General features: G+C 37.4%; 1 protein-coding gene and 1 pseudogene across 1 annotated transcript in view; one reads left to right on the top strand and one right to left on the bottom strand.

Annotated features, from left to right (window-relative positions):
• Positions 1-4187, bottom strand: part of LOC102856110 — a 15273-nt pseudogene extending 11086 nt beyond the window's left edge.
• LOC102850783 (protein FAM19A1-like) overlaps positions 1-10104 on the top strand; it is a 1008886-nt gene that overhangs the window by 690917 nt on the left and 307865 nt on the right. The window lies entirely within an intron of this gene.

The raw sequence follows: 10104 nt of genomic DNA, 5'->3' as shown, positions 1-10104 counted from the left end.
CAGTCGTTTTTGGATAATCTTCAGTAACCAAATCCAAGGCAACCAAAATATGGCTTTGAGTCTATCCCACCTGAATTTCAGAACATACTATTTGTTCCTTTTTGCAACACATTATTTTATGTATTTTTCAGGTCTATCATTTGGTACATAAATGTTGACCAAGGTTGTCTTCTTAATCTGTTGAACCTTTAATCATTATGTCTGTAATGACCTTCCTTATCTTTTATGGTGGTTTTCATTCTGAAGTCTATTTTATCAGGGATTAGTTTTGCTACTCCTGATTTATTGAAGTTGTCATTTGCTTGGTATATTATTTCCAGGCTATAATATTTAGCCTGTCTTTCTCTTCTTTTTCTTTTAGATGTGTCTCTTATAGGCAACATATTGATGGACTTTAGTTTTTTTAGTTTTAGGGTTGTTTTTTTTTTATCCATTCTATTACTATTTTTCTCTTGATTGGCACCTTAGTCCTTTCACATTAAGTGTGATTATTGTCAGGTCAGGTTTTACCATTGCCATTTTGCTCTGTTTATTTTTCTGCTGTTTCTGATTAATATGGTCCATCAACTTTCCTTTGGCATCTCCATGTGAATGACTTCACTTAAAATTTCTTGTATTTTTTTTGTCTTGTTTTCACAAATTCCTTAAGGTCTTTCTTTTCCAGAAAGGATCTCACTTCTTCTTCAAAATTGATGGAGAACTTTTCTAGTTGTAGAATCCTTGGTTGGCAATTGTCTTCTTTCTACTCTTTGTATCATTGTCTTCTAGCTCAAATGGTTTCTGCTGAGAAATAAGAATTTAATCTTTTCTTTCCCCTTTGTAGGTGACTCTTTGTTTTCTGCAAGGTACTTTTAGTATTCTATCCTTATCTTTTAATTTGGTAAATTTGACTATGAAATATCTTAATGTTTTTCTTTTAGGTCTAATGTTTGCTATGCTTCTTGGATTCCCCATTCTTCAAAATACCTGGGGAATTTTCTTCTAGTACTTCTTCCACAATTTTCTTAGTTATTTCTCTCTCACTCCCTTGTTTTAGAATTCTAATCATATGTGTATTTTTTCCTTTTGATAACATCCCACATGATTCTAATGTTTTCTTCATTTTCTTTAGATCTCATCTCTGATTTTTCTTCTACTACGTTTGCAGTGAGGCTCTTAACTTCCAGCTCACTGACTCTCTTTTCTATTTCTTCATATCTACATTTTTGTCTTACCTGTGGGTTGGACACTTTTGCCAATTCATTCTTAATATTCTGGATTGCATTTTCATGGTTTTTTTGTTCTTTCCAGTACTGTGTTAGCTGTACCCTTTCTATTTTGTGATTAAGTTTTTGTACCTCTTTATCTATACTATCAATTCTTTCTTCCATCTTTCGTATTTTCTTCCAAAGCTGTTCAAGTAACTCCTCCCCCATCTATTTTTTTCAGGATTATTGTCTCTGGAGTAATTTGCTCTCTTAATGACTTTCGTTGCTTCTTCCACCTTTTGCATGTTCTTTTGTAGGTATTTAAATAACTCTGCATCAACATATTTCTTCTGATTCTCTCTATCTGGGGTATTCATTGGATCTGTTTGTGTGTTTTGTTTCGTTTTTGTTTTTTTTAGAACAGTTATTCTGGGGTGTTTGGTTTTGTTGGTTTTTTTCATGATTACAAGGCAGACTGCTGCTTCTTGACATTGAGTCTTTTCTTAGTATATGATAGGTTGTTCTAACTATATAGTGGCCCAGAGTATGGCAATGTTTTGTAAGGGATCTGTGTATTTGTACTCTCTTCTTGACCTGAGGCCTTCTGGGCCAAGAGCAATACCTGGAAGACATTCCCAGGCCGGCCATGCCACACAGGTCTTCATGTCTTGTTGCAGCAGAGAAATGGTAAGGTCCGCTATCAGTGCACATCTCTGAGAAGTGCTCTAAAACATTTTTTACTACATTAGAATTCCTCAGCTTCAAGTTAACATTTTTTCCATCACACTGAGGAACTCATATTGCTTTATGAGTGAATATCATATCATGAATCTCATGAGCATATGTTGTTGTTGTTGTTATGTACCATCTAGCATAACCAGGCTAAGCCTCCAGCAGGTTTTCAAAAGAGGTAAATTGCATGGAGGAGATCACCCATATTTCTCCATTGAAGCAAGTGGTGGATTTTAATTGCCTGCCTTTGGATTTATAGTACGACTCTTTAATACTGAGCCATCAGAGTTCTCTAGAAGCATATGCTATACAGTTTTTAAATGTGTGTTCAACATTTTTATACATTTTAAAAAGAAAACCAAGATTATTTTTGTCTTTACTCACATTATAAAAACTTAGGATCAAAGCAATCTTGTCCAAAAGAGATAAGTAGACAAATTATTATTCAAGAGTTTAGAACACATGTCACCAATTGAACATAATTGCCAGACTTAAGCATTATGTTTATAAAGAGGCAATATGGATTTTTAGAAAGGAAATTACCAGATCCAAAACTAATGCATAGTAATATTACATTTTCAAAATCCCATTAGTAATTTTAGAAACTATATTGTACAGTGACCTCATACTGAATTCACTATCATTTTAAACTTTTCAGCTTTTGTTCAATGGTTGCTATGGATAACCCTCTTTACATCTATAAAGATGCAGTTTTCTTCTAATATGTTTTATCTAACCTTTTTTTCCTGCCCATTTCTTCTTGGTATAAGTAGCTCAATATCTTGCCTTCCCCCCGCCCCCCAATCTTAGCACCAGTCTTTTATTTGTTTGCTACCCCTTAGAAATCTTCCCTCTATAGATTTTGAGAGTGCCAAATCTTCACCCTGCCAGGTCCCTTTTGCTTTTATATATGTGTGCTGAATAGTTGACTGACTCTTCGTTGTTAGTGTTGTGTGCATCCATTCAGAATTGCCTCGTAGCTGACCCTCCAGTGGGTTTTGAGAGGTAGTAGATCACACAGGAAGAGATTGCCCATCCTTCTGTCCAGGAGCATGTGGTGGATTTGAATCATGTGCCTTTGGGATTGAACCGCAGCTTCTTACAACCGGGCACCAGAGCTCCCTTTAGACTCTCTCTTATCTAGTTCAAATTTGTTATAGAAATATCACCGGTAGGTAGCTTTAATATTTTTTTTCCCCTCAGAACTTACTAGGCTGAAAATACAAATTCAGGACATTGGCTCCGGAGGCTTTGTCTGTCTTTTGGCTCTGGAAAAAGATCCTAGTCTCTTTTCAACGTTTGTTTCTTGTTCTGTGGAAGTCTCTGGTGGCATGCCACCTATCTTCCCCATCTGTGCTTGCTTGCTTACTCAATCTGCTTTTTTATATTTCAAAAGAGATTGACTTAAGACATACCAGACACCCACACAGCCTCATTAACATAACAAAAGCCTATTCCCAAACTAGATCATAACCACAAGTATTAGGGTTAGAATTTACAACAAGTTATTTTGGGAGACAAAACTGAAAACATAGTAGACTCTCGATTCAATGTTCCAGCCCTGTGAAACAGACAAATATACTCGATAAAACCAGTTTAAATACATATTTACTTCAAAAGGTTTCTGATTATCTAATGTCATTTGTCTATAAATTTAAGGGTTTAAATGGAGATTGTACATCTTGTGTGAAAGTTTACTAGAATTAAATTGTTTAAAACCTACTCATGGTTCAAAGGCACAAATTACTGTAGTAAAAGTATATACAAAATAATTTTTCATCTTGCTCATTTTTAATTGAACAATATTAAGTATATTTATCATGTGTAGCTATCACCACTGTTTTCAAATATTTGCCATCATTTTAAATAGAAACTCAAACCCATTCAACAACAATTCCCCATTTCTTCCTCCACCAATTCCTGGTAGTGACTATGAAGACTTTGATCTCTGTGTATTTTTTAAAATTATTGTCAGTTGAATTTGACCCTATATATCCACTCTATCAGACTTATCACACAGTGTTTTCAAGATTCACCTGTACCTTAGCATGTATCAGAATTTTCATTTTTCTTTATCACTACACAATATTCAATGGACACAATATTTGTTTATCCATATCTCTCTTGAAGGACTCTTTAGTGGCGTCCATCTTTTGGTTATTGTGAGTGTCTGCAGTGAACACTGCTATGGAAATACCTGTTTAATTTGTTGGGTTCAAATTCATTAGCTCTGCACAAAGAGTCTGGGAATATAGCAGCTGAACTCATGGCTACTCAAGTAAAAGACTGACCATTGTGAGAGAAAATCGTGGCAAGCTGCTTACAAAGAGATTAAAGAACTCTATAGACACTTCTCTTTCATCATTTGGGCTTGTTAGGAGTTAAAAGCTACTTAACAGCACCTGATATACAACAGGTACAAACTCAGATTTAAATTACTGGGTATGTGGTGCTTGTTTGTTTAATTCTGAGTAACCTGCAAAATGGTTTGGGTTGTTTGTTTATTTTTGTGTTGTGGTGTTTTGCTGGGATTTTTTTGGTTGTGAGGTTTTGTTGAGGTTTTTTGGTTGCAGTGTTTTGTTGCTTCCTCCCCCCACCCCCCCCCTCCAGTGGCTGCATCATTTAAATCCCCACCTGCAATGTAGGATAGTTCTATTTTTCTACCCCTATATTATGGTCAATACTTTTTATTTTCTCCTTTATCTAATTAGAGTCATCTTAGTAGGTATTACGAAGCATTTTCATTGTGGTTTGTGAATCTTTTCCTGTGTTCATGATAATTTGTTTGTCTTCTTTTGAGAAATGTCTATTAAAGTTTTGCCCATTTTTTAATTGGGCTATTTAATTGAGTTGTCTGTCTTTTTTGTTGTAGGAATTCTTCATTATATTCAAATACAAGTCGTTTCTGTATAAAATTTAAGTAGTATGCTCTATTATTCTTTCATTGGTTTTTATGAATTCCAAATTCTTCTTGACCTATTGAAGTAGAATAAATAAAACAAGAGTAATTTCTCACTATAACATATGTCATTCATTACCTTATGTCATCTTAGCTCCATTTATCCTTCTATTCATTGTATTTTGGCTATGATGCATTTTTTGTTATTATTAATATTTTGTCTTCATATACATTGTGCCTTATAAATGTAAATTGTGTTTTATACAGTCCTTCATTTACTTTATATTTCATTAATTTATTGTGTGTGGGTTTTTCCTCCCTTACAATCATTCCCAAAACGGCTACATTACGTGAAAGCATGAAAGCCAACTACTTCATGCCTCATATCCTAATATCTCCCTTTTAGATAGGTAAGGGTTGACTTGTCCATCCCTATCAAGCCAGTACTCTGAGGAAACAAGCATTTCCCTTTTACCGAAAGATTTTCTTAAACTTGAAAACGTTGAGCATCTGCATCCATAAATGTCATCTATTTAGTTCTGAGCAAGCCCTCAGGTTGCAACAATCAACCCTGGTTCAGAGCATGGATCATCTTCTCTTCATCTAGTTGGTTCTGGGTCAACTCATTCCTAGCCATCAGCTGGAAGCTCAGGAGTCCACGCTTTTTCTGTTCTCCAGACCTGTTGGTCGCCTCACTCTAGTCCCCACATGAGACAAGTCAAATCAACCAGCCAGAGGTTCCCCTGCTTCTCAAGCCAACAACCCTTCCCCGCTCATCCATGCATCTGTGCAAGCTAGGTGGGCAATGCTGAAGGAACATGTCCAAACTGAGCCTGTTTCTCCATTGTTATATTCCTTCCCACTTCCACTCCTGTGGATCCAAGTGATTACTATGAGTTAGCATACTCTACCCTCAAGTCTTGTAGGTAAGGTCTGATGGGCACCAACTTTACTCTGCCTCAGAAGCCAAACAGCTTGCTCAGTTATCAAAAAAAACCTGTCTCTTCCTTTCCTTTTTTCTTTTCTCCTTTCCCCTTTGACCTTTTATCAAATGTGAATCTCTTCAATCCAAAGTCCAGTGTGGGTCCACAAGTCCATCCAAATACAAATCTCTTCAGCATATTGTATGGGACACAATTTTTCCCCTTGACCAAACCCCGACCTTCACTATCCCCCCCCCATTTTCCTTTTTTATTGAATATATTAAATACTTTGAACATGTTGTAAGGAGGGACTGGTCCTTGGAGAGGGACATCATGCTTGGAAGGGTGGAGGGACAGCGCAGGAGGGAAGGCCCTCTATGAGGTGAATGATTCAGTGACTAGGGTAATCAGGATGGGTGTATCAGAGACAGTGCAATTGGCACAGGACAGAGCAGAGTTTAGGGCTGTTGTACATAGGGTCACTATGAGTCGCACAAGACTCGATGGCACATAACAACAACATATTAAATAGACTGTTATTTCATAGTTACATTGGCCTTGGTGAACCCTCACTACTTTTTACAAGTGTGTCTTCAGGGCAGGTCTTCCCTTTCAGCACACCCAATGAAGAACTGGCCAGAGGCGAAATTACACACTTTTAAATTTACAATATCCAGTTTTCATTTATATCATACTTTACCCCATTATTCTCCTCCACTGTTTTTTAAACTGATTTGCATATAACCACCCTTACATACTGCATATTATCTGTGTATATTGTGCCCCGCACAATCCCTCATGCACACTGTACTTCATACTATTTACTACCACCTATCTCTTTTACCACACTGCCACTCCAAGACCTCACTGAATTGCCCCAAACTCTTTTACATGCTTATTTTGACATTGTCATTCATTCTTTCATTTCTGTGTTTCTTTCTATCACTATCAATTTCCTTCTGCCTACAAACCTCCCTTTTGAACTACTTTTAATGTGAGTTAATTGCTAATAGTTTGCACTCCAATCCCCAAAGGCTTTTGGTTTGAAGCTGCTCAGTGGGAGAATGAGCGATCTCCTCTTGTGCAATTTACTGCCTCTGTAAACCCATCAGAGGGTCAGCTATGGGTTGGCTCTGACTCTACAGTACACAACAACAACAACTTGTAGATATTTCTTTAGGGAGTGGATACTTTATACCTTAATTTAGGGCAATATTTTTAGACATGGAATTCTAGGTCTTTTAAAAATAACATTCCAGTATTGTTGCTTATTTAAACACATTGTGTCTACTTTTGCCGGTCCTTCCAATATTTCCTCATGTACTTTTGGGGGCTGGCAGTAGTACCTGTACACACATATATTTTACCAGTAAGTTTTACTGGTTTATGCCTGCATTTTATCTGTTTTGCACACTTAGGTTCATAGAAACATTATTCACAGCAGCAGGAACATGGAAACAGCCAAAATGTTCATCAACAAGTAAAGGGATTGAGAAATGTGGTATATTCTCACAATGGATTACTGTGCAGCACTCAGGAACAACATATATATATATATTAGCATAGGAAGAATTTAGAGAGCATTATGCTTAGAGAATGAATGCAGTCTCATGGGACAAATACTGCATAAGATCATTATTGTAACAATAGAAAGATAACTAGAAAATGTGGATAAAAGTCCAAAGGGGGATGTGAGGGTGGGGAGGGGGTCTCAGGATGGGAAGCTCAGGAAATCATAGGGGCACTGATGGTCTAGTGTCAAGAAACTGCATTGCAATCCTAAAGGCACACAGTTGGAATTCACCAGCTGCTCTGTGAGAGAAGGAAGGGCCTCTGAAAACTCACCAGAGGCCAGCTATGGGTTGGTTCCAACTTGACAGACCACAAGGATGGGGGTGGTGGTGATGGAATTGGAGATTGCCCATCCTTCTCTGGCTGAGCAGCTGGTGGATTTGAATCACATGCCTTTATAATTGTAGTGTAGCTTCTTGCCACTAGGCCAACAGGGCTGCCTGGCAAGCTAGAAGGAAGTTGAAAGCAAATAGGTGGGACAGGAAGGATATTCTAAGCTAAAAGAAAGATGAATGAAACTATGAGGCAAAAAAATAGTGAAGGTCTTCTCTCTGTAATACCCTTCTCAGGCAGACTTGGCCTTTTCACAAACACTGAAAGCAGCAGCCTCCTGGATGGCTATCATTCATTATTACTCACTCCAGTGGAAGACTAACAGGGGCAGATGGGATCTCCTCCATAGCCCCGGTTCCCCTAGCGACCCCATTAACCTGAAAATAATTTGCTGCGAACAAGAAAACTTTAGCCTGAGGTGGAAATTTATGTACTTTTTTAGCCAACTTTCCCCTGTTATTTTATTACCATCATTAACTTACATGAATGCTTCTTCAGGGAACTTGAAAGTTTGGTAACTGTAGTTGGCTCTTCAGATTATGCTCACAGAATGTTTTCTGACAAACTGACACCTAATCAAAGAAAAATAGCCTCTTTCTTATCAGCTTCCCACTGCATGGTCTCGTATAGCCTAGGCTAATGACGTATCTAAGATATAATTTTAGTATTTTGAGGATTGCATTGTTTTAAATTAGGTAAAAAATAAATCTCTTTTTTAGACTCATCAACTTAAAGTTCAAATAATCCTCTATTTCTACACATTTTTCTAACTTATTTAAGTGACAGTCAATTTATTTATTTTGACCACAAAAATGTTAAAAGATGTAATTTATTGTTGAACTAATTTTCATTGTCAATCAAAATAATTAAAACATCAATAGTGATAACATCATAAAGTTTTATAATCTGAGCCAGGCTGTGTGGAGCAGTTCATCTTTATGACTTCACTAATTCTTTAAAATTATCTTTTGAAGAATGTGTTTATAATTCCATTACACAAAGCTCAAAGAGTTAAAGAAATGTAGCCATTTCACATAGATAATAAAAGAATAGAATTGGTGCTTGAACTCACATTCTGATGGTTATTAAACCCAGAAGATTCACTCTAGTATTTTGCCAATAATTTCATAGTTCTGCTGTTTGTTTCCCTCTTTTTCATTTCTTTTCACTTTCATTCTGTACTACAGTCCTCACATGGCACCCTCATCCTTAGCCCTGCCTCTCTGTGGTTCTTATTTCCTTTCCCTTCGGTCTTTTCCCTTCTTGTCTTCTGAGCTTTATCCTTGCTTTTGGATTTCTTCATAATCACAGACTTAGCTAACCACTTGTCTACGTGTCAATTAAACTGATTGTTTTAATATCAATTGTTAGAAATCAAAATAGTGAATTTTTTGGACTATGCAGTATAATCTTAGGGGAAAAACATTACTTTATTTTCTCTCTCAATTTCTCTAAGTAAACTGAGAAATACTTATGAATATTTTAATTTTGTTCTCCAATTCTTGAAGTTTCAAAATGCATAAGAATGCATTTATAATATGAATAATATTACTAGTAGTAGCAATAAACTAAAACATCCCTCCTTAACAAGTCAGAACCAACTCACAGCTGTCCCTTTCAGCGGGGTTTTCAAGACTGCAAATCCCATAGAGAGATTACCTATCTAAGGAACCAATGGCAAATTGAAACTTCTAGACAGGCCCAGCTTTCAAGTTAGCAACACAACTCCCTGTATACTGTGGGTTATGTCACCAGAGTTCCTGTTGTTGTTGTTGTTATGTGCTGTTGAGTCGCTTGCAACTCATAGCGACCCTATGTACAACAGTTCTAAACTCTGCTCTATCCTGTGCCAATCTCACTGTCTCCGACACACTCATCCCGATTGCCCCAGTCACCGAATCAATGCATCTTCCAGGGGTCCTTCCCCTCCTGTACTTGCCCTCCATCCTCCCAAGCATGATGTCCTTCTCCAAGGACAGGACCCTCCTTACAACATGACCAAAATATGTAAACGAAGCCTCAGAATCCTTGCCTCCAATGAGCAGTCCCATTTAACCCTCTCTAGGATGAATCTGTTTCTTTTCTTAGCAGTCCATGGCACCCTCATCACTCTTCTCCAACACCAAAGCTCAAAAGCACCAATTCTCCTTCTATCCTCCCTGGTCATTGTACGGCTGACACATAAGAAGTGATTGCAATGACCATGGCCTGTACCAGACGCACCTTAGTCTCCAGAGACACACCATTGTTCTTGAGTATTTTAGAGAGGTACCTACCAGCAAACTTACCCATTGCAATGTTTGTTGTTATGTGCCGTCAAGTCGCTTGCAACTCATAGCAACCCTATGTACAACAGCCCTAAACTCCGCTCTGTCCTGTGCCAATTGCACTGTCTCTGACATTCCCATCCCGATAATCCCAGTCACTGAATCAATCCACCTCATAGAGGGCCTTCCCC

Source organism: Elephantulus edwardii, unplaced genomic scaffold (genome assembly GCF_000299155.1).
Source record: "Elephantulus edwardii isolate Elephantulus edwardi_28Jun2011 unplaced genomic scaffold, EleEdw1.0 scaffold00177, whole genome shotgun sequence".
Lineage (NCBI taxonomy): Eukaryota > Metazoa > Chordata > Mammalia > Macroscelidea > Macroscelididae > Elephantulus > Elephantulus edwardii.
The sequence above is the reverse complement of the archived record's forward strand: the minus strand, read 5'-3'. Positions and strand labels throughout refer to the sequence as shown.